Source organism: Talpa occidentalis, unplaced genomic scaffold, assembly GCF_014898055.3.
Source record: "Talpa occidentalis isolate TD23 unplaced genomic scaffold, MPIMG_talOcc4v2.1 talOcc4.10, whole genome shotgun sequence".
NCBI classification, from domain to species: Eukaryota; Metazoa; Chordata; class Mammalia; order Eulipotyphla; family Talpidae; genus Talpa; species Talpa occidentalis.
Genome location: NW_023600993.1, coordinates 17,099,517 through 17,123,305, shown reverse-complemented (window position 1 = coordinate 17,123,305; position 23,789 = coordinate 17,099,517). Strand labels below are relative to the sequence as shown.

The 23,789-nt window shown below is 36.4% G+C and overlaps 1 long non-coding RNA gene across 1 annotated transcript in view; it reads left to right on the top strand.

Annotated features, from left to right (window-relative positions):
- The window catches only part of LOC129145287 (uncharacterized), a 31,259-nt gene extending 8,503 nt beyond the window's left edge, over positions 1 to 22,756 (top strand). Inside the window, exons 2-3 of the long non-coding RNA XR_008550601.1 lie at positions 2,583 to 2,701; positions 22,681 to 22,756. This is a non-coding gene — a long non-coding RNA (uncharacterized LOC129145287). The remainder of the gene's footprint in view (positions 1 to 2,582; positions 2,702 to 22,680) is intronic.
- The last annotated feature ends 1,033 nt before the right edge of the window (positions 22,757 to 23,789 follow it).

Genomic DNA, 23,789 nt, shown 5'->3' with positions numbered 1-23,789 from the left:
ATTAATGTTATGTAATTTTGCTTTTTAAAATCTTACTTTGCATAACAAATTGCTTTTGAGTCCTATTTGATGAATTTTAGAATATTTCCTGTTATTCTCTAAGCTAATAAGTTCCAACCACTAGATTACATTCTTTCTACATTTTTCAAAAGTAACTTTCATAGATCTGGGTCCCTTACTTTAAAGATTATTCAGTATGAGGGCCTCCCTGGTGGCGCAGCAGTTGAGCGCTGGGTTGAGAAGCTGCCCGTGGCCTCTGCAGCGCCAGTTCAATCCCTGGCTGCTCCCCGGCCACCAGAGGAGGGTCTCACATGGCGCGCAGACCTCTCCTGCCCCCCGCTGCTCCCCTCAGCAGTGTACTTCGGTCCTTCTGCCTGCTCTGCTCCCCACTCTGGCTCTGGTGAATTCTCTCACCCTCCCATGCTTCTGACTGTACCCAGTGCATGTACAAACAAACAAATAAATAAATAAAAAACATGCCTCTATATAAAAATATATATATATAAAAAAATTTAAAAAAAAGATTATTCAGTATGATAAAAAGAGAATGGGACTAATAGGATTTAATCTGAATGACTCTGGAGCTCATTGTCTATTAAGGAAAAATGACTTTTGATGAGTTACTTGATTCAGTCCAGATAGGGAAACTGGGTTTCTTTCAAAGATTATTTGCTCACATAGCTCATGTACCATTCAGCTTCCTGGAGATTCTCAGATTCAGATAGATTCTGCAATGCCAGTACTATCAAGATTATCCATTGGAGGACACTAGAACACAACAAATAGATAGGAATGTAAGAATGTATAAGTAGCTTAAAGTAAAGCCTCTGCACAAAACCAGGCCATTTGCTCTCCAAAATGAAATCAAATTGATTTCCAACTATAAAAATATGACTACTTATCAGTATTTCTATTGAAAAACAAATTCTCTCACTGGTACCCCATGTCTTCCAAATTTGTAATTTTAGACATGTGATGGATGGCTTTCTCAGGAGATAAATGGATGCTATTTTATTAACTCAAGCACTTATGTAGAAATTTGCTTGAAAGTTCTGCCTAATAGCCTAACTGTAATCAAATCATCATTGGCAGACAAGTGGTGTCCTTTTCAAGTTGAACTGGGTTTGTCTGACAGTCCCTCTGGAAATCGACAACTTTGTAAGACTCATGGAGGAAAAAAGCCCAATACTTAGGAGTTCTCTGCTGCAGAAGACAGTTATCCTACACAAATTAATTTAGTTAAAAACCCTGATGAGGAAAATCTTGGACATTCATAGTGACTGTTTGTAAACTTTGTCTTAATGTCTCTTAAGTGTTGAACATTCTAGTAGCACTCTAAATCTTAAAATTTTTGTAATTTGATATTATAGTTTATAATTTAGATATCTGAGACTTTAATTTTAGTTTAGTTTAATTGGAGAATAAAATGAGGCTGTGTTTTAAATCCATCCGCATTTCTGAGATTCCCCCAACTCCAGGTGTAAATACTACATAGCTGGAATTGAAAACAATAATGATTTTGGGTGGGGCTCCTGATGTATGCATATAGATGTTGGCTTACAATGCTATGTATCTGAAACCTACATAATGCTATAAAAAAATGTTGCTCCAAAAATGAAACAATGTCCACAGTATGACAACTTATTCAACATTTATTTTATCATTATATATTTTATAAAAATAGTAAATATATTAAACATTTTATAAAATATTTACTAAATATATTTATATTAAATATTTGTGCTTAAGAATGTCACAATATTTATAAATTTCTCTTAGAAAAACAATGACTCTTACAGTTATCTTGGTGATATTGGTAATATTAGGGATTTATTTTCACTTTATACACAGGAGGGCACTCTGTGTTCTCTTTGTAAAGGAAGAAGATGAAAATTTTTTGGATGAATTTCCTTCTGGAAGTCTTCCCTTGGCCCAGAATATTTAGTTGGGAGTGAGAATGACAGGGCAGCAAACTTTTCCATTGAAGGGTATTATTTATTTCAATTCACTTCTCCCTTTGCACATAGGTTGTTAGGTAGTGAATGTCATATTTATGTTGTAAGCTTACAAAGGTCTTAAGTCAGGCATGTTAAAGTTACTAGGTAGTAGTCCTGATGAGTTAGAGAGTCATCAAAACCATTTAAAATTGTGCGGTGACTTTAAATCTCCCCAATGGGGCTTTCATTCTTTTGTCAAACACTTACATAATCTATATATATTCCAAATCATTTATTTGGGCCAACACTCAGTTTCTTCATGTCTGTAAGAGAAAAAACTACCCATTTCAGGATTCTTACATGTTTTAGGGGTGGGGATACAAAAATGACTGATTTAAAATCTAGATAAATAACTCTGCAAAATGCAATCTTGTTTCAGAAACATGGAATAATTATAACTATGGTGTTCATAAAATTTAGTATATTTAATTGCAAAACTTTTACTTAATTCTTTTTTCCACACAAATAGAGCCATTAACAGTGGGAAGGCGGACTGTGTGGCTGAGTCACCTATGTGCACTTAACATTTCTGTGTCTTTTCTTATTTTGATTTTTTTCTTCTTTTCTTCCTCCCTGTCTCCACAGGGACCTTCAAATTGGGTGATATGAGAAGAGCCTGATAAAGAGGTGGGCAAGATTTAGGGAGACAAACCGTGCAGTATCCTGATGGTAGCAATTGTGGGAAACCCTGGTGCAACCTCTGGGTAAGCAGGGCAGGGAGTTTTTGTCTGAAAGTGGAATAGGGGATGCTAAGGCAAGCAAGGAGCCTCAGCCTCAGGTTGAGAAGTGGGGATTCCACTGCAAATCTGGAGAGAGGAGCAGGAACAGAAATACCTGCTTATACCATTTCCTTCTTTCCAGTGTCCTGCCACTGTCCCCAGACTGGTTAAAACCATCAGCATACAGAGGCTAGAGCAGGGGATCCTTCCACAATATGTGCAGGTTAGCTCAGGCACAAGAGCCCAGAAGGGTGAGGTCCAGAGGGGCAAACAGGAGACATCCCATCCCCTGCCATCTCCCACCCCTCAGAAAAAAAAAATTGCTGGAAGATTGTGCTGATAAGGATTGTGGCTTCTGAGATCTGTTTCCCTACAAATTTTCAGGCATCATTCTTGTTCATTGTGTCTACCCATGAGGCCAGAAATATTGAATAAGACTCTGACATCATTTTTACTACTTAATTTGCTAAATAATAGTGAATTAAACAAAAAGAATCTTGCCCCTTATTCTAATATCAGGGGTTCTTATCTATGTAGCTCTCTCACAAGCCTTCACACTGACGAATATTCCTAAATCTTGAGATGGTGGTGAATGTTTCGGTGAAAAAAGGAAAACATTAAATAAATAGGTGGTAGACATTGTACAGAGAAATGAATCTTGAATTCATTTTCATGCTAGAAAAGGGAAAGTTAACAAACCAGCACATACACAAGTAAATGTATTTTCCTGAAATTGGAAAAGAGGATATTTGTAATTTATTTTGATTCAGCCTTGTCACACTGTGTATTTGTGTATTCTTTAATTCTTACTGTAATGCTATAAATGTACCCAGTTATTAATGATCATTTAAACTTTTGATAATTAAAGCTTAGGGATATTCATTAACATGCATGGTGTGGTGGACATTTTTTTTTTAAACAAGTAGCATGATATATAAGCTCTTAAAATTTTTCTAGTGTATGGGGCAGTATTGTTAACTATAAGGACAATGTTGTAAGGTCCATCTCTAGAACTTTTTCATCTTGCATCACAGAAACTATGCCATTGAATAGCAATTCACGTCTCCCTCCCCGAGCCTCTGGCAATTACCATTCCACTTTCTGACTCAATCATTCCAAACTCATTTTCATGTGCTTTTAAAAAAATCTAAAGTAAATTTTGTATGCTCTAAAGTGCATCCAAATTTTTTTGAATATTACTCTGGCATTTAATTGTAAACTTTTATGAATGAATCATATTACTGCATTCATTTTTTAAAGTGAAATAGTTCAAGCATTTGAAAATATGCAAGCATGCAGATATATACTATATATATATATACTATAGCATATATACACTAGCATACTATATATACTATTTATATACTATAATTATAGTATATGTATAATATAATATATATATATTATACCATCACAAGACAATCACTTGACCATCTTGTACATATCACATGACCATCGTGCTTACTTCTGTAAAAGTCAGGTTTTGAATTCAGTCATATCCTGAATTGGGGTTTAGAGTGTCTTTTTTTTGGGAAACACAGTCAACCCATAACAATCATATTAGTCACCATTTAAAAATATGTATGCATTGCTGCTCTTTTTTTTTTTTAAATAATAAATTTTATTTTTATATTCCCCCATACAATTGCAAACGCCCCATTCTGACTCCAATCCTTCCCCTCCCGCCCCCCACCCCCCAAAAAGTGTCTCTGGTTCATAGTTTTTTGTTGATTTTGATTTTCACTTTCTTATATTCATTTTCCTGGTCCCTTATTTAAGTTTTCTAGATTCCTGCTATGAGTGAGACCATCCAGTATTTTTCTTTTTCTTTTTGGCTTATTTCGCTGAGCATGATCCCTTCCAGCGCCATCCATGTTGCTGCAAATTGCATGTGTTTATCTTTTTTGAATGCTGAGTAATATTCCATGGTATATATGTACCACATCTTCTTGATCCAGTCATCTATTTTTGGGCATTTGGGTTGTTTCCAAAGCTTAGCTATTTCAAACAGTGCTGCTATAAACATAGGGGTGCAGGTGCTCTTTGGAATTGATGTTTCTGTGTCCTTTGGGTAAATACCTAGGAGTGGAATTGCTGGATCCTATGGAAGCTCTATGTTTAGTAGGTCCAGAAATCTCCACACAGCTCTCCATAGTGGTTGGACCAGTTTGCACTCCCACCAACAGTGCACAAGAGTTCCTTTTTCTCCACACCCTCGCCAACATTTGTTGTTGCTAGTTTTTTTAATATGTGCCATTCTCACTGGTGTGAGATGGTATCTCATGGTAGTTTTGATTTGCATTTCCCTGATTACAAGTGATGTTGAACATTTTTTCATATGTCTGTTGGCCATTTGCATTTCCTCTTCAGAGAAGTTTCTTTTTAGCTCTTCTGCCCATTTTTTGACTGGATTATTTTCTTTGTTGTTGCTGAGTCTCATCAGCTCTTTGCAGATTTTTGTGATCAGTCCTTTATCATTAGTGTTGGGTGCAAAAATGTTCTCCCAGTTGGTGGGGTTTCTCTTTGTTTTTGTTATTGTCTCTTTTGCTGTGCAGAAGCTCTTTAATTTGATGTAGTCCCAGCTGTTTATCTTTGCCTTCACTATCACTGCTTTGGGTGATGTGTCTGTAAAGATGTCTTTGATGTTCAAATCCCGTAGTGTTTCGCCTATATTTCCTTCTATGTATTTTATGGTTTCAGGTCTTATGTCTAGTTCTTTAATCCATTTTGAGTTGATTTTTGTGTATGGTATGAGGTAGTGGTCAAGCTTCATTCTTTTGCATGTAGCGACCCAGTTTTCCCAGCACCATTTATTGAACAAACTTTCTTTGCTCCAATGCATAGTCTTTGCTCCTTTGTCAAAGATTAGTTGACCATAAATCTGTGGGTTTATTTCTGGATTTTCTATTCGATTCCATTGGTCTGTATGTCTGTTCTTGTTCCAATACCATGCAGTTTTGATGATTATGGCTTTGTAGTATAGTTTGAAGTCTGGGAGTGTGATGGCTCCATTTCCTTCTTTTTTTTCAGTAGAGCTTTGGCTATTCAGGGTTTTTGGTGATTCCATATGAATTTCATCAATAATTGTTCTATTTCTTTGAAGAATGCCATTGAGATTTTGATTGGAATAGCATTGAATCTGTATATTGCTTTTGGTAGGATGGCCATTTTAATAATGTTTATTCTTCCAATCCATGAGCAGGGGATGTCTTTCCATTTCTTTGTGTCTTCTTCTATTTCTTTTAACAGTGTTTTATAGTTTTCTTTGTATAGGTCCTTTACCTCTTTTGTTAGATTTATTCCCAAATATTTGATTTTTTTTGTTTCAATAATAAAAGGGATGGTTTTTTTGATTTCTTCTTCTTCAGATTTATTGTTTGTGTATAGGAAGGCTACTGACTTTTGCGTGTTGATTTTGTATCCTGCCACTTTACTGAATTGATTGATGAGTTGAATTAGTATTTCTGTGGAGATTTTGGGGTTCTCTATGTATATTATCATATCATCTGCAAATAGTGATAGTTTGACTTCTTCTTTTCCTATTTGGATTCCTTGTATGTCTTTCTCTTGTCTTACTGCTCTGGCTAGGACTTCCAGTATTATATTGAAAAGCAGTGGTGAGAGTGGACATCCTTGTCTTGTTCCAGATCTTAATGGAATTGCTTTCAGCTTTTCACCATTGAGAATGATACTGGCTGTTGGCTTGTCATAGATGGCCTTTATGATGTTGAGGTATGTTCCTTGTATCCCAAGAATTTCAAGGGCTTTTATCATGAATGGGTGTTGCACTTTGTCGAAAGCTTTCTCAGCATCTATTGATATTATCATATGGTTTTTATATTTCTTTTTGTTGATGTGTTGGATAACGTTGATTGATTTTCGGATGTTAAACCATCCTTGTGCCCCTGGAATGAATCCAACTTGGTCGTGGTGAATTATCTTATGGATACATTGTTGGATTCTGATAGCTAAAATTTTATTGAGGATTTTTGCATCAGTGTTCATTAGGGAGATTGGCCTATAGTTTTCCTTTTTTGTGTTGTCCTTATTCGGTTTTGGTATTAGTGTAATATTGGCTTCATAGAACGTGTTTGGTATTGTCCCTTCCTTCTCAATTTTTTGGAAGAGTTTGTGAAGGATAGGCACTAATTCGTCTCTGAATGTTTGGTAGAATTCATTTGTAAATCCATCAGGTCCTGGGCTTTTGTTTTTGGGGAGGTTTTTGATTACCATTTCAATTTTGCTGCTTGTAATTGGTCTGTTTAGGTGTTCTATTTCTTCTTTATCTAGCTTTGGGTGATTGTAGAGTTGTAGGAATTTGTCCATCTCCTCTAGATTGTTGAACTTGTTTCCATATAACTGTTCATAGTAGTTACTGATTATTCTTTTGATTTCTGCTGTGTCCGTTGTGATTTCTCCTCTTTCATTTATGATCCTGTGTATTTGTGCTTTCTCCCTTTTTTCCTTTGTGAGCCTGGCTAGGGGTTTGTCTATTTTATTTATTTTTTCAAAGAACCAGCTCTTGGTTTCATTGATCTTTTGGATTGTTTTTTTAGTTTCAATTTCATTTATTTCTGCTTTGGTTTTTATTATTTCTTTTCTTCTACTGGTTTTGGGGTTTTTTTGTTGTTCTTTTTCTAGATCTCTGAGCTTCGAGATTAGGTTGTTTCTTTGAGTTCTTTCTTGTTTTTTGATGTGAGCTTCTATTGCTATATATTTTCCTCTTATTACTGCTTTTGCTGCATCCCATACATTTAGGATATTGGTGTCCTCCTTGTCATTCAATTCAAAGAATTTTTTAATTTCTTCTTTGATCTCCTCGTTAGTCCAGTGGTCTTCCAGTAGTGTGGTTTTTAATCTCTATGAGGTAGGATAGTTCCTTGCCTTCTTTTTATGATTTATTTCTAGTTTGATGCCTTCGTGGTCAGAAAAGATGGTTGGTATGATTTCAATCTTGGTGTATCTGTTGATGTTTGTCTTGTGCCCCAGTATGTGATCAATCCTGGAGAATGATCCGTGTGCACTTGAGAAAAATGTGTACTCCGTTTTTTTTGGGTTTAGTGTTCTATAGATGTCTGTTAAGCCCAAATGCTCTAGGTCCTTATTTAGAGCTTTAATTTCTTTACTTATTTTTTGTCTTGTTGATCTATCCATTGTTGATAGTGGTGTGTTGAAGTCTCCCACTACGTATGTGTTTTCTCTGATGTCTGTTTTCAGAGAGGACAACAGTTGTCTGATATATTTTGGTGCTCTTTCGTTTGGTGAGTATATGTTAATGAGTGTTATTTCTTCTTGAAGTATTGTCCCCTTAATCATAATGTAGTGACCATTGGGGTCTCTTTTTATTTTTTTGAGTTTGAAGTCTGTTTTATCTGATATAAGTATAGCTGTTCCTGCTTTCTTTTTTGGCCCATTTGCTTGTAGGATTGTTTTCCATCCTTTGACTTTGCATTGCTGCTTTTGTACTGGTTCCTAGTTAGTCTTTGCAACCACTCTGAGAATTAAATTTATTACGTCAATTAGAGAGATTCAGAGAGACTCAATGTTACAATTTAGGTCTGTTTTACTTCAAAGCTTGTGATCTTTCCACTCTGCTTGTTGATTCCTGGGAGTCTGGGGGTGGCAGGGATCTTAAGAGGCCATCTGGTATAATACTCTCTTTTTACATGTAATGGGCCAAAAGATAAAAATGGTACTACTTGTAAAAATCTGGTGTGTTATCTACATTCCAGAGAAGCAATGGCATGTATCTATGGAGAGTGACCACCTCTTTACTTTGAGAAATTCTGGAAAATACTTTGGAAATTTCCTTTCTCACCATCACCCCCAAAAGGTGTGAAAACTCAGGAACACATGCCTAGATGCAACATTTGTATGATGTGACATGAACTGTAAGAGCAATATTAAGAAAGAAAAAGGGAGGAGGAGAGAAAGAATGAACCCAAGCTGCCCATTTGGTGGGTCCCTCGCCAGTGGCCAGGGATTGAACTGGCACTGCAGAGGCTGCGGGCAACCTCACAACCCAGCGCTCAACCGCTGCACCACCAGGGGAGGCCCTCAAGCTGCCCATTTGAAAGCCAAAAAACAACTGAGCCCAGTGAACTTAGTGTCTTTTCCAAACATATTATCTCTTTTTCAGAGATAAATATGAACTATAATTGTATTGTTAAACTGTTAATACTTTTTCCTTGATTAGTGTGATGAGCAGATAATTGGTAGTTCTGAAATCTGAGAAATTTTGCCAGTGTAAGACAGGTAAAAATTACTTTGATCATGAACACCTATTTCTCAGTACCAAGTAAGAAGGGACTGAATAAGTATTGTGATGTGGTAGTAAGTCACTGTGATTTTAGGAAAGAACTAGATTCTAACGTGAGACCTGACTATCAGTTATTAGCAGCAAACTGAACTTGGGCAATTATTTAACTTCCTTGAGTTTTTTTTTTTTCTTTCTTTGAATTAGGCATTTGGGATTATCATAATAAAACCCACTACAGAGATGTGGATTAGATTAAATGAGACAACACACATGAAAGTGGCTAATGGCGAGTCCAGAACATGGCATATTTTAACTTCATGCATTCTTCTATCAATTTTGTCTGCCTCTAAACTTGATTGCTCAGTTTTTAGTCAGGGGGCTACTTTTGGCACCGGTTAGGGAGTGGAGACAGTAGATAGGCAAGGTCTATATTCTCTAATAATGTACGTTCTGGTAGGGAAGACAGACAAGAAACAGCTGGGTAAATAAACACTTAAAAAATTATCAGTGACAGTGATGAGGGATTTGTAACAAATTTAAATAAGGGGATATGATAAAAGTTCCTAGTATTTCCTTAGTTTGGGTGGTTAGGTAAGGCGTCTTTGAGGAGGCGACATTTAAGCTACGATTTGAATTAAAAGAAGGGGCTGTTGATGTGGATATCAAGACTGTGCAAAACCTAGGCAGAGAAAAGAGAATGAACATAAAGGCATGGGGGTCAGCATGATCTGATGATTAGTGTGAAGAGCAGAGAACTGGTAGTTGAAGAATAGAAGAGGAACCATTTGGGTTGGGGCATCACATGGACTAGGGTGGTAAGATGGAACAAAGCACAGGATTCAGGGTAAGTCTGGAAATTAATTGGATATAAGGAAAAACAATTAAATAAATATTAACTGCTATAAACATAGGGGTGCAGGTGTTCTTTGGAATTGATGTTTCTGTGTTCTTTGGGTAAATACCTTATAGCAGCACTATTTACAATAGCTAAGCTTTGGAAACAGCCCAAATGCCCAAAAATAGATGACTGGATCAAGAAGATGTGGTACATATACACCATGGAATATTACTCAGCATTCAAAAATGATAAACACATGCAATTTGCAGCAACATGGATGGTGCTGGAAGGGATCATGCTCAGTGAAATAAGCCAAAAAGAAAAAGAAAAATACCGGATGGTCTCACTCATAGCAGGAATCTAGAAAACTTAAATAAGGGACCAGGAAAATGAATAACTATAAGAAAGTGAAAATCAAAATCAACAAAAACTATGAACCAGAGACACTTTTTGGGGGGTGGGGGGGCGGGAGGGGAGGGATTGGGGTCAGAATGGGGGGATTGCAAATGTATGAGGAATATAAAAATAAAATTTATTAATTAAAAAAAAATGTTAACGCCTTGATTTTTGATTTGAGCAAACACAAGGAAGCTGGTGCCATTTAAAGAGATAGGGGAATCCAGGGGAGAGATAGATTTTGAGGGAAAGAGTCAAACACCCTGTAATACTGGAAATATTTTTTGTGACATCCAAGTAGAACTTTTAGCTAGAGGCCCAATTTCGCGGGAGAGGATATATATGTAGTTTTGGGAATTATCAACATATAGATGGTATTTAAAGTTCACAGTACAACAGTAGCCTCTCAGCCCAGGACAATCTCTTCTTAAAGATGTGGCCAGGTAGCCTCCTATGATACCCTCTCTACCCACCTCATTCTTACATCAGGACTCTTAGACAATGACCTTTAGCTTATATAGAGGGCAAATTCTGGGTGGAATAGATTCTCTATTTTTCCCTAATGATCTTCACTTCTATTTTCTTTTGCCTTGGATTCATATGAATCATTCATTGAAATATTCAATTAATCATTTTCTGGGTGACCACAAATATATAATCATGTTACTTATCTTTCACAATGGAAGAATAAAGAAATCATGGTTAGTGTTCAGTTAACAATATTGACCTTACTCTCAATATAGAATGAAATTAAATTATCTGGGCACATATTTACCTTTGATTTGCATACACCACTCCAAGTGATGCCAAGAGCAATGCTATATGTCAATTTAAGACAAATTAGAGTCATAAAATCTAACCTGCTGTTACAATTTTCATGTTTATGATTTAAGCTCCATTTCACATGTTTTATGTCTAGTTTTATAGCAGTGCACTCATCATCAGCACCTCTGGGCACAAGTACAAAGCACCACTTACAAAAACAACAGATTGGCAAAAATCAGGCTCCAAGGCTAACCCCTATCGCCCTTTCTCAGGCACCAGCTAGTCAGTAGATGAATTTCCTTCTGTGAGCCCTAAAGGCCTGCATACTTGGACTCTTAATGAACCACATCAGAAGGGAAATGTCTGATTCAGGGACCTTGTAAATGTGAACTTCTTTGTGTGCAGAATCTCTTGGGAAGTTATCTAATCTTAATGATCTAAGGGGGACATCCTATACCTGTAAATCACAAACAATATTGTAAGCCAATGTTACCGCAATTAAAAAAAAGGGAAAAAAAGGAAAATGAGCCAATATGATACTACTATGTGGTAATATAAGAGTAAGAGTTAAATGGCATACCATATGCTGTTTTAAGCATTTCACATATAGCATTATGGTTAATCCTCAAGAAGTGGGTCATATCATTATCACTATGTTGTAGACGAGGAAATTGAGGCACAGAGAAATCACACGACTTACAAGTTCTCACAGTAAGCGAGTTGTTGGAGGTTAGGTGTCCCTGGAAGTAGACTCTGGCCTGGAGATCTGCATGTAGGAAATATATTAGGGAGTGCTCCTAGGATCCACACTTAGGGGGCAGAGAGGAAAGCAGGACTGGGCAGAAGGTGAAGCTGGGGTACCATTTAGTTTCAACAGGGTTAAATCTGTAAAAAGTTCTGGAGCAAGGATAGCCCTGCATAGTTTTCTAAATTGGTATGAAGGTGATGGGCAAGTTATATTATAATGTAGGCTGTTATTGGAAAAGAGTTGTGACTTTGCATGAGGAAATTGTCTTCCAAAAAGGACAGTTCCTGGAGACTGGTTGGCTGACAAAACTCCCACCAGCTTGGGGAATAAATGCTTTAATTCTGACAGGTACCTGGGTGTCCTGTCACAGAATCTACTGTATAAGTTGAGCTGATCTGCAAAGCTAGGATGTAAGGCTTCAGAGTTCAATTTCTTAGCTACTATATTGCATTATAGTGTAAATACTAAAAAATAGTGCCAATACCCTTGATTCAGTGGTTGGAAGTATTTATAGGACATTTAAAAATAATGTCGGGCAATGGTTTTATGTAGTCTATTTTTCACTTGATTAACTGTTAAAACAACAAGCTCAAATATTAAGCATCGGTCAAGTTTCTTTAGATGTACGGGTAGAAGTTGACATTGGGGCTCTCAGAGAGCAACAAGGACCACCACAAGAACCTGGGACTTAATGCTGCTTGAACCCTATTCTCTTGTCATGCCATACAGTTTCATTTCATATAATGGGAAACATTAAATATCAGAACAAGCAGAGAGAGACTATCCTCAAGTTTTTATTGTCTCAAGACATGGAGAAAGGATCTTTGGCAACTACTTCTAGAGCCAGTTCATATGGTGACCTCGTATTAAGTTGTGGCTGATGGTGGCCAAGGAGCTGCTCCTGCGAAAAGGATGCTGAGTCAGTTACCCAATACCAGAGGAATGTAGGCAATGCAATTTTTTAGTAATCCCAAGGAGTCTAGAGACCTGAGCTGTGTCAGTGCTCCAACAGAGACCATGAATAAGACAAAAAAAATGAAACCTTTCTCTATATATGCTTTGTTTTCATCTGTGATTTGCTGAGTGGCTGCCCCAGAGATCAGCTCTGTTTACATATTACAGGACTATTATGCAAAGATTGTAATCCTCATTCCCTATTCCACCTACAGCAGATAAGAAAAAATAAATATGTACTGCAGCCTTTGGGATTTAATGCAGTAGGAAGCTAGCACTACAAGTGAGGATTGTTAAAGAATCAGGAGGGTTATGAAGAGCCTTTGGAGATTGCATACAGTGGACCAGTATTCTCAATTATTTTTTAAAATGTTTAGTAAAGCAGAAGGGTAACAGCTTGTCCTCAAGGGCAATTTATTACTTAACTGATAAATGATGCGATTAAAAGATAATAAAAGATTTTTAAAATTCTTAGCATGAGCAAGAAGCTTTATCTCTATGTATATGAAATAATTTTCTCCACATTTGATACAGCTCAAGATGACAATGCATTGACCCTAAGCTCAGCAACAACTGCTGAATTTCAGTGACCTTTCCCAGTTTCTCCATCCTTCATGGTCTTTGGTCCAGATTTCTTGTAAGCTTGTGTGCTTGGGAGGTATCTCTGGTGTGTTTTCAAACCCCTAGGTTCCATTTATTGTTTTGGTTTGTGTCACTGCTGGAGTAACTCCCCTCACTGAAATCTGAGCATCTGTCAAAATGATGTTTTTAAGTGCTTTGAAAACATTTCCTACTCCTCACTCTCTGCTGTGTCCCATTGCACAAATTCTGTGCCATAGGCTGAGTCATGGCTGGTCGGATGGTCTGTCCTTTAGTATAAATCAGAGTTAGTGTCTTGAGCTTTATTATATATATATATATATATATATATATATATAAATTTGTATAGATAAATATATACATATATGCACACATTTATTTATTAAGGTATATTAACCTATATGTTGTTATTTAGTTATAAACTTATTTAGTCTGTCGTTTCACCCCTCCAAATACAGGGTATATGTCAGTCTTTCTCACCAAGCTGATTTCTGATTTCTTACCACCCTTCTACTCCCCTCCCAGTAAATTGCCACTCTTCTGTGGGAGTCAGCGGACCAAGTTGATTCAAGAAAGGGCATCCCTTTTCATCACTTAATGTTATTCTGAACTGTACAATAGGGGAAATTGAGATTCAAAGGAAGTAAGGAAACCTCCCAGCACTACATAATTAGTAATGGCAGAGCAAAGATTTGATGTCAAATACGTGAGTTATATTAAATACTTATTTTATAAAACTCTTTATTATATATTCATATAATTTATTAAGGTTATAAAAATACTTATTTTCACCATAAAAAATCTTAAGATTTTTGAGAAATACATACATTCCTGAAAATCCATGTTCTTAAATATCTGCATATTTTTAAAAAAGAATTAAAAAATCATTATTTGTCCTGACAATAGAAACAAGGATAGTTGCCATATTGCCTTAATTTCTTTCTCTCTTTTTCCTTGGCATGAATTTTATTTGTTTCATAGTGTTTCAGTCTAGATTTCCTTATATTTCCAGTTAGGGATGAGTAATGTGTGGAGTTGTTTCCCTGATGGCTTTGTCTTGTCAGACTGACGTCTTGATGCTTCATGAAACTCCAAAATATCTTCCTTATTCCTGAATTTGAATTCAGGGCTTCTTAAAGGAATTGTAGAAACCTGAAGGTCTCTATAAACACATGTTGTAGCAGTTTATTGCAAATGTCAACTTTGGTGGTTCTTAAATGTTTTGTGTGTCAGGATGACTTGTGACATTTTAAAAAACATGTATGTTTTGGTACCATACAGAACCTGCTGAGTCATAGAGGGTCACATTGGGCCATTTCTATGTTACAAAACCTTTCTCTGGTGATTCTGAAAGGTATCTGTTATCTTTTAGAGACATTGGTATATTTTCTTTAGCATTTTTTGTTTCCCCAAGAGATAGGTGGCAAGCCCTTGGTAGTTTGAGGTTGCTTGATTGTGACCTTGGCCAGCCCAGAGGAGCAGGTGTGACAGGTGCACATACTGCTTCTTTCTTATCTCAAATCCTGGTTCTCTGTGGCTCTTTTATATTTTAAAAAGATGTCAGATGTTTCCTTTGGCAAAAGCCCCCTTCTCGGAAAGGGTTTGCTTTGTAGAACTTGGGCATCAACAGAAGTGTCAAAAGAGAAAACAGAAATAGCTGCTGTATTTCTAGAAACCAGTAATTATTTTTCTGGTCCTTCAGCATGTGCAGAAATTGACAACTCAATCCTGGTGCCATGGCAGAATTAGTAGAAAGAAAAGACTCAGTAGCAAAAGAAAACAGGCCAGATTACAGCATGTCACTCAATTTTGTTTGTGTGTGTGTTTGTGTGTGTGTGTGTGTGTGTGCGCAGGAACACATTTGCATGTGTTTTAAAGTTTCACTGGGAAAATTGATTTATACAAAGCTGCATTTGACAACCACTGAGGTTCTTCATTTGTGGCTGCTGGAGGGTAAGAAGAAGCAAGACAATGGCGAGTTTTGACACTCATGTTAGATTTGGGCATATTGTAAGAGCACTAGAGAGACATTGAAGGGATTTAAGCAATCAGGTGACAAGAAAGATCATTTTGACTGCTTAGGAGAGATTATTATGGAAAAGAACTCTTAGTTGAAGGGGGAGTCCAGTTAGAAGGCTGATGCAATGGCTTGGATGGAGACAGTTGAAATGGAGATACATGGACAGAGCAGAGAAACCTTTTTTTTTTGCAAATGAAAATGATTAATTCATTGAAGAGAAGAGAGGATCAAGAAAAATAGAAAAGAGGTGTAGTTTAGAATGACACATAGGTTTTGGACTCAGACAATTAGAATGTCATTACCTAATTTGGAAACCCAGGAGTAACAGTGGATTTGTGTGTGTGTGGTGTGTGTGTGTGTAAGATAGCCATCGCTTTGGGACATGTTGAATTTGAGCAATCCGTGGGACATGATCGCACATTTTCAAGCAGATAGTTGGGTCCAATGCTCTGGAGAGAGAACTGGGGTAAAACTAGAGATTTGAGGATTATTAATCCTGGGAAAATTTGAATTTGCTAGGTAGAGTGTGCAGAAGGAGAAGAGGCTTTGTAAAAGCCCTGACGATTACCACAAAAAATGAAGGTAGAAGAAGACAGCACTCTGAGGAAAAGTCATCTGAGGAAGAAAATTAGAGAAATTGTGTTGAGTGAAGAAAGAGAACTTTCAAAACACAGAGTAGGCGATTGTGTCATCGGCTGAAGGGTTCCTGTGAGTGGGGTGGAGCTGGAAGGCAGAGCTCAAATTGGGTTGTGAGTTGAGGAGAGAAGGAAGGAAAGAAAGAAGGGAAAGGAAACATGAAGGAAAGAAAGAGGAGTTGGAGAAGAACTCTAGTGAAAGGAGACTAGATGGGTCTCTCTGGATCTGTTTCTTCTCATTAAAAAATGGGAGAATGATTATCTAAGATTTCTAACAAACACTCTGTGAATAGAGGTTTTAAAGTCATATTTAAGTAGGTATGAAATTACAGTGCTCTCTCAGGTCATTGTACATACTTAATAGGAGACAAATTTTATCACTCCTAATCCAAGAGTAATAATCTTTTGTAAATTGGATGCCATGAATTTTTGTGGTAAGTCAAAGGTCTTATAATTTACATGCTGAATTTTCCATTTTGTTGCCCTGCATACATCATAGCAAACTTAAGTGGAATTCTCTTACATTTCTTTCATAAAAATCACAAAAATTTCATTAGTGGAAAAAATCACATCAGCTATGCCTTGAGTCTTCTTTGACTTTTCCTGGGAGTGAATCCAGACTGGAGATATAAAATCATTTTTGAGTAGTGTCTTAGAAGAAACTCTTGGCTTATAGCACTAAACCACTGGAGTTAACTTTCTAAAGGTAATTACCCAGGTTTCAGTCTGGAGTTACTAAACTAGGAGTTTAGAATTAGGCTTTGAATTAAGATTTTTATTTAAAAAGAAAGAAAACAAAACAGATGATGCTGATTGCACCCCCCAAAATGTTTACTTAGAATTTACCTGGCGTTTTGTATTTTGTAACCTAGAATATACTGTTCTTCTGCAGTTAACTTCTTTGAGAAATGAGTTCCAAGGGCACCCTAATGTCACCTTGGAATCCTACAAGTCTGAGTAATAATGTCTTCTACAGAGGTTGGAGTGGGGGTCACCAGCATGATTCACATACAAAGCAAGGTTATGAGGGGCTATACCAGAAGAGAGGATATGTGGAAACTGAGTTTCAGCCATTGGAAATGAGGCGATCTGGTATAAATTAGGAGAGACCCCACCTGGCTACTCTTGCCTGTCATGCTTCCAGAGTTCTTGGAATGGAGGTATAGAAATAAAACACTTTAATTGAAAGACAAAAATTAAATGCTTACCACGTATCCATCCTGCCACTTCCCAGTCTTCCTGCTCTTATCCTACACAACTCCAGTTATCACTCTGCTACTCTCTGGGGGAGATTACACTCGGCTGTCTTCTCCTTTGGAAACTTTCCCTGAAACCTTCCATCCCTTCTTCCTTCCTCTGCGCAGCCCAGTGCTATAAACTGGGCCAAGATACTGATTTTTAAATACTTATCACACCATATAATTGATGGTTGATGTGGCTGCCCCATGCTAACATGACTCTCTGGGGGAAAAGTAGAATGTCTTTTATCTTTGTAGTCCAGCACCTACCACAGTTCCTGGGCACCTCGTGAAGGGTCAGCCTTGGGAGGACAAAGGGCATTTGGGCAGCTGCATTTTATCCATATTTGAAATCAGTGTGGCTTGTTCCTTTCTACTTCAAAAGAGGCAAAGGAGGTGACCTTTGATTGCTACTCTAAAAATACAGGATAGTGATTTATATCAGCTCCTATTCCTCTCATTTTAGCAGTGTCTTGAAAAATACCATGGTCCTTGAGTCAATGTGTTTTTGATTCATAATAAAGACTTTAGTTTTAAAGGTCCTTATAAACATCCCAAGACTGGGAAGTGTCGCCACTTAGACATTCACAAATAAACAACATGACCTGCATGGGATTAGGATGGAAGCAGGGGTTTAGGTTAAAAGAGGAGAGAACCACAAGCTAGAGGGTGAGGTAGACTGACATGGGTGGGAGCTGGCATGAAGTGGAGGTAGTGAAAAGGCTAATGCCACTTTCTCCTCTTACTACTTTACCCTGGTACTGACCCTGACAAATTCATCCAAAGGGTAAAAAACAAATGGTCCTAAGGGGGTGATTTAGAGACTCTGCCAGATAAGCAGCTTGCTAAGTGGGTCTGCCAGAGTGAATGCTGCTTTCTGTTATTTGCTCTGGATTAGTAATCACTGCATGGCTTTGTAAAGATCTGGTTAAGTGGATTCTGTGAATTTAGATGGAGGAAATGTGTTTCATTTTATCCTGGAGAAGAATTTAGTTTCTCTCTGCATGACCATGCCACTTTCACACCATTAGTCACTCCAGTAAATATTTTATGACTATGGCCAAGATGCAGCACAGACTATAAGCTAGTGAATCCTTAAAAATCTGTTCTAGTCTATTGATAGTATATTCGTAACACGTGTTTCACTGCTAAAGATGAAACATTCCATTTAACAAATAAGTTGCTATTTAGCATATAAGTAATTGTAAATAGTGCCAATGAAGATTCCTTAAAAAAATAAACTTTCATATAGACCGAGCAGCAAGGACTTTTGATGTGTGGCCACGTGGGGGAGCTCTGGCAGACAGGTTCACCTTAACGGCAAGATCCTAGGGATGTTTGCATTTGTTTTTGAAATTAACACCATAGAGTTAAATCGTTTCTGGTTAGAGCTAAATGGCGATGAACATAAATGATCATTTAGGGAATTTTACTTTAAAAAGATGCTGCAATACTACAAGTTTATATATTTATAAAGTCCTAAGATAGGCAGGTATTTATAATCTGTTTTATTGCTGATTGAAAACATGTACTTTTTTCTTCTTTTCCTGACTTCTTTCTCTCTTTCTTTCTTTTCTCATTATTTATGTACCTAAATCTTGTGCTGGGAGTTTAGTGTAAATAAATGTTTAAGGTCAGGAATCTAATAACACAAGCTATTTGTAAAATATCAGCTTTGTAAGCAGAACAAAATTAAGTTTATATTTAGCTGCAGGCCAAGAAATTGGAAGTTAATGGACAGAAATTTGTTTGAGTAGACAGATTATTTTACATGCAATAAATGGCCAATTAAAAAATACACTGCAGTTTCTTTTCATACGTTCTATATACGTGGTGCTGATTGCTATAGTAGAAAAGAGACCATCTTTGGTATTGGTCTGGTCTGGGCTTAATTCCTGGTTTTACATTTTATGAGCTCTATGACTTGGTTAAATTAATTAAAGTGGACATCCAATTTCCATCTCAACTCTGTTTACTTTGCAGGTGCTTGTGGGCATTCAGTGAGCTAACATATGGAAGGAACTTTGGGACTGCTAGGGACTTGTGTAAGGAACTTTGCGTGTAATTGATAATACAAATGAGACTTCTTGCTCTTATGCTTATTTTAGGTAGATGGACTTTCATTAAAAAATAACTATAGAATTATGCTCAAAATGACTTTTGGGAGGTAGCATAATGCCGCAATTCAGAGCAGTAGTTTTGGAGCAAGACCAAACAGGGCTTGAGTCCCAGATTTGTCTCTTGCTAGTAGGGTTTCCCTGTGCACATAACTTTCTCTGAATTCAGATTCTTGTGACACCTGGAATTAGGGTTTTTGCACTGTCTTTTCTGGAGGGTAGTGTGAGTGTAGGGAGCGTGATAGGGTCTCAGGCTGGTTCCAGTCTGTCCTACCTTATTTGTTTGAACTGTGAGGCGTAAACTCTCAGGGCTGTAATGGATACATTTTTGATGCATAACTAACTAGAGACCTGTGGGCCACTGTCACAGAATGATGCATCCTGAATTGTTCTCAGCACGGACAGGTGTCAGGGCTCACTTACAGAGGGTGAGCTGGGGGGATACTGCCTGCCACTGGGGGATACTGCCTCTGTTTGTGCTACAGAGACTACTAAAAGTGGATTCCCTTCTCCCCAGGACTCCTCCTATCCTCAGGACTCCTCCTTCTAGTTGCCCCTAACATTTCTCTTCCCTCTTGCAACTCAAGCAAGCCTCATTTACTTTAATCTGTCCTTTTCTCTGGTTGTTCTAATCACTTGTTAATGTATAAACTTTAGGCTCTGCTTACTTCAGATCTTATCACTTTGGATTCTCAAAATGTTCTCTCAGGAAGACTGGCTCTTAAAAATAAAATGCTTTGGTCTTAAGACTGCTGTCTCTGTTATGGATTTTAAAATTGATTGAGAAACGAAAGACTTAAGTACTATTTTCTTCTTTTTGCACTCCTGTTAAGCATTCTGAATCCTTGTAAGGACAAGAGTGGCCTCTGAGGGCAATCAGGGGTGGGATAGAAGATTTTGGGGGCAAAAAGGAAAATTTCACATTTTGGTTTGCAGCATCTGTTTTAATTTAGAACACACTTTACTTTGATGTGATTAACTCAGCTGAGAAGGCTTAAAAATAACCTTGACTTAGCTTTCTGTGCTTTAAGGGTAACTGAATAAGAAATACTGATTCCTAACTTTCTGTCTCAGTTGTAAGGACAAATGTATTTTATTCTCGTGATCTGGTTCTTTTATTATCTCTTGTTGTGGCCATAGAATGAATGAAGTTGTCATGGAATTGAGATAAGCACCTTTTTTTGGGACAAAATCACTGCAAAAATCACACTATAGATCTGATTACTACTTCACTTTGTTGCTAACATTCTGAGTTCATTGGTAATGTAGTAGTGATCAGATGAAACAGACATATAAAGTATTTCTGATTTGCTTTCTACCCTGATTAGTACTGAATGGTGCAATGATTCAATGATTTTAGTTGATGTGAGATACTATAAGTGAATTAAAATTAAAAATACTGTAGTGTACTTTGAGTGTTGGCAAGCTGTGGCCCAGAGGCCAAATCTGGCCCATGGACTATTTTTAAGCCTGAGAGCAAAAAATGAATTTCATTCTTAAAGGATTGTAAAAAAAGCAAAACAAAACAAAGAAGGATATGTGACACATGGGTTGCAAAGTCTAAAATATTTATCAGCTGACCTTTTACTGAAAGAGCTTGCTGACCCACAGCATAGAAAAACAAAACACAATGGAACAACAAAATAGATGGCTTCCTACATGTGTTTGTAAATGAGTTGTTTAAACAATGACTCATATTTGAGGTTACCAGTCAGGCTAATGAACTTGTCTTCTCATTTACAAACTGATGAAACTATTTCTCAATAAAACGATAGGCATCTTAGTGTAGGCTGCACAGTAGATAATTAAAATAAAGATACTCTTTATTTTATTTTCAGCTGTGGACCTCTGCAACTTTGCCCATGCCTGGCACCTAATAAGTATTAAAGAAAATATTCACAAAATGAATGTCCTGGGATGGGACCAGCAGGGGATTTAAATAAGAAATTAATAGTATTTCCTCCTTATCTGTAGTTTCACTTTCCACTTATTTGTAAAACTGTGGTCTGAGAATATTATAAAAAGATATTTTGAGAAAGTGAGAGAGCACATTCAGGTAACTTTTATCACAGTAGATTGTTGTAATTGTTCTATTTTATTATTAGTTATTATTTTTAATCCCTTTATTATAGTTGTACATGTAGAAAAAGCATAATGTACATGGTGTTCAGTGCTATTGGCAATTTTAGGAATCCACCATGTGTCTTGGCACATAACCCCTGTAGAAAAGGGGGAGATACTATAAGGCTTAATTTAACACAATTATATTAAAAAAAAGTCTTGCAATATGATAGCTATTAACTATTTTTGTAGTAAATCAGTGGGAGGATAGGCATGTGTTTGAAACTTGTAAAGTTGAGGGAAGGTGATCTATAGCTCAGCAGGGCTATGGTTATTCTTTACTGGAATGAGTCTCTTAGAGATGTATTATGAAAGCAGTACTTTTAATCACTTATTTAAAAAACTTTATATTAGATTTTATTTTATGGAAATTTTTGAACACATAAAGCTGGAGAGAATGGTGTAGTGAACCTAGCTTCAGTAATTATTGATATCTGACTCATCTTCCTTCATCTCCAACTCCTGCTACTCCTTATCTCCTTATGACCATCTCCTAAATGTCTCATAGCAAATCCTAGAGATTATATCCTGTGTCTGTACTTCTTTCATCATGTATGACTAATTATTTCTCCAAAGGCCCCCTTTCAAAAAACACAATCATTATGCCATTACCACACATAGACTGAATCGTCAAGTGTTCCCTTCTCCTCTGCTTTCAGACAGGGTTTGTGCAGAATTGGTAGAATTCCCTAGTGAAGTCATCTGGGTCTAGAGTTTTCTTTGTGAAAGTTTTTAAATCATGAATTCAGTTTCTTTAATCATAAAATAAGATTATGATTACCTATTTCATTTGGAATGAATTTGAATAGTTGGTTTCTTTGAAGGAATTTGTCTATTTTATTTAATTTTGAATTCATTGGCATAATATTTTCCCTCATTATCCTTGTAATGTTTCTAAGATCTACTATGGTATCTTCTCTTTGATTCCCACTCTTAGTTATATGTATCTTTTCTCTCTTTTTTCCTTGATAGTTTTCCTAGTGGTATATCATTCTTATTGATCTTTTCAAAGACTAACTTTTGGTTTCATTGATTTTCATTCTTGTTTTTCAGTTTATGATTTTACTGTCTTATGTTTATTATTATTTTCTTCCTTCAGCTTGCTTTGTGTTCAATTTGCTATTTTTCTAGTAAGATGCAAGGTTAGATTGATTTGAAACTATTTTTCTTTTCCAATTATATTAGAAAATTAAATTAAATTAAATTTATTTTTAAGCATTGTTTTAGCTATGTTCCATATATTTTCATATGCTGTGTTTTTATTATTATATAGACAGGAGATGTCTGCTGTGCCATATGTGGGTTAGCTCCCTGGCCTGCCATTGAACACAGGCTACAGTGGTGATAGCACTGAGACCATCAGGTAAGACATCAGCTATGATTTTTATTAAATATACTTCAGTTAGGAGGCATATGAAGTACAATTATTCTTATTTCATTATGTTAACAGCTATGAATTATTTTCACCTATTTATCATTCTATTAAGAATATTTAAAATGATGTTCTCATTCTGTCATTAAAAAATTTATTAGCTAGAAAAATTTCAAGAAGCCAAACTTTCCCTCATTAACTATTTGATTATCTTGCATTATAGTTTATACAGGAAGGCAGCTTATATGTTTGATTATTTCCCATCATTTGCCAGTTTCCAACATGAGTTATTTTCTTAGCTTTCTCCAAAGGTGAGCTGTAAGTTTTATTTTTTTGAATAAAAAAATTATTTCAGGGAGTAATAATGTTGATCTATATTTCTGTGTCTGCTCAGGTTGTTTCATTTGTCTTTGAAAGTTTTTGTGACCCCAGCAATCTTTAAGATTTCTCACCTTTTCAGCTTCCAACCTTGTCTTGTACATTTCATGTCACAGACTTGGAATCAGTCATTTTTCTAGGAAAATGTGTGTTTTTTTGGTGAATATGTAATTCAAGAAATAATCTGATTGCCCAGTATGTTTGATATAAGAATATCCAAAAATATTATTACAAATGTGATTATTAACTGTGGATTTTTGTGTTGGTGGCCTTTATTTCATTTAGAAATTTGTCTTTTATGCCCAGTTTATTGAGTGTTTTTTAAATTTCAAAATAGTATTGTATTTAGTCAAATGTATTTTTCTGCATTTATTGAAATGATCATGTGGATTTATACATTATTAATATTTTGTATTGCTTTGATTAATTTTTATGTGTCAGTTTGACCTTGTACTCCAGGATAAATCCTACTTGGTCTTTGTGTATCTTTCTTACATGTTGCTGGATTCAGTTTCCTAGTATTTTGTTAAGTTTTTGCATTGATATTCATAAGAGCTATATAGGTCTGTTCTTTTTTATGTTTTCTTTGGCTACATTGTAGTACCAGAAATATTCTGACTTCATCAAATGAG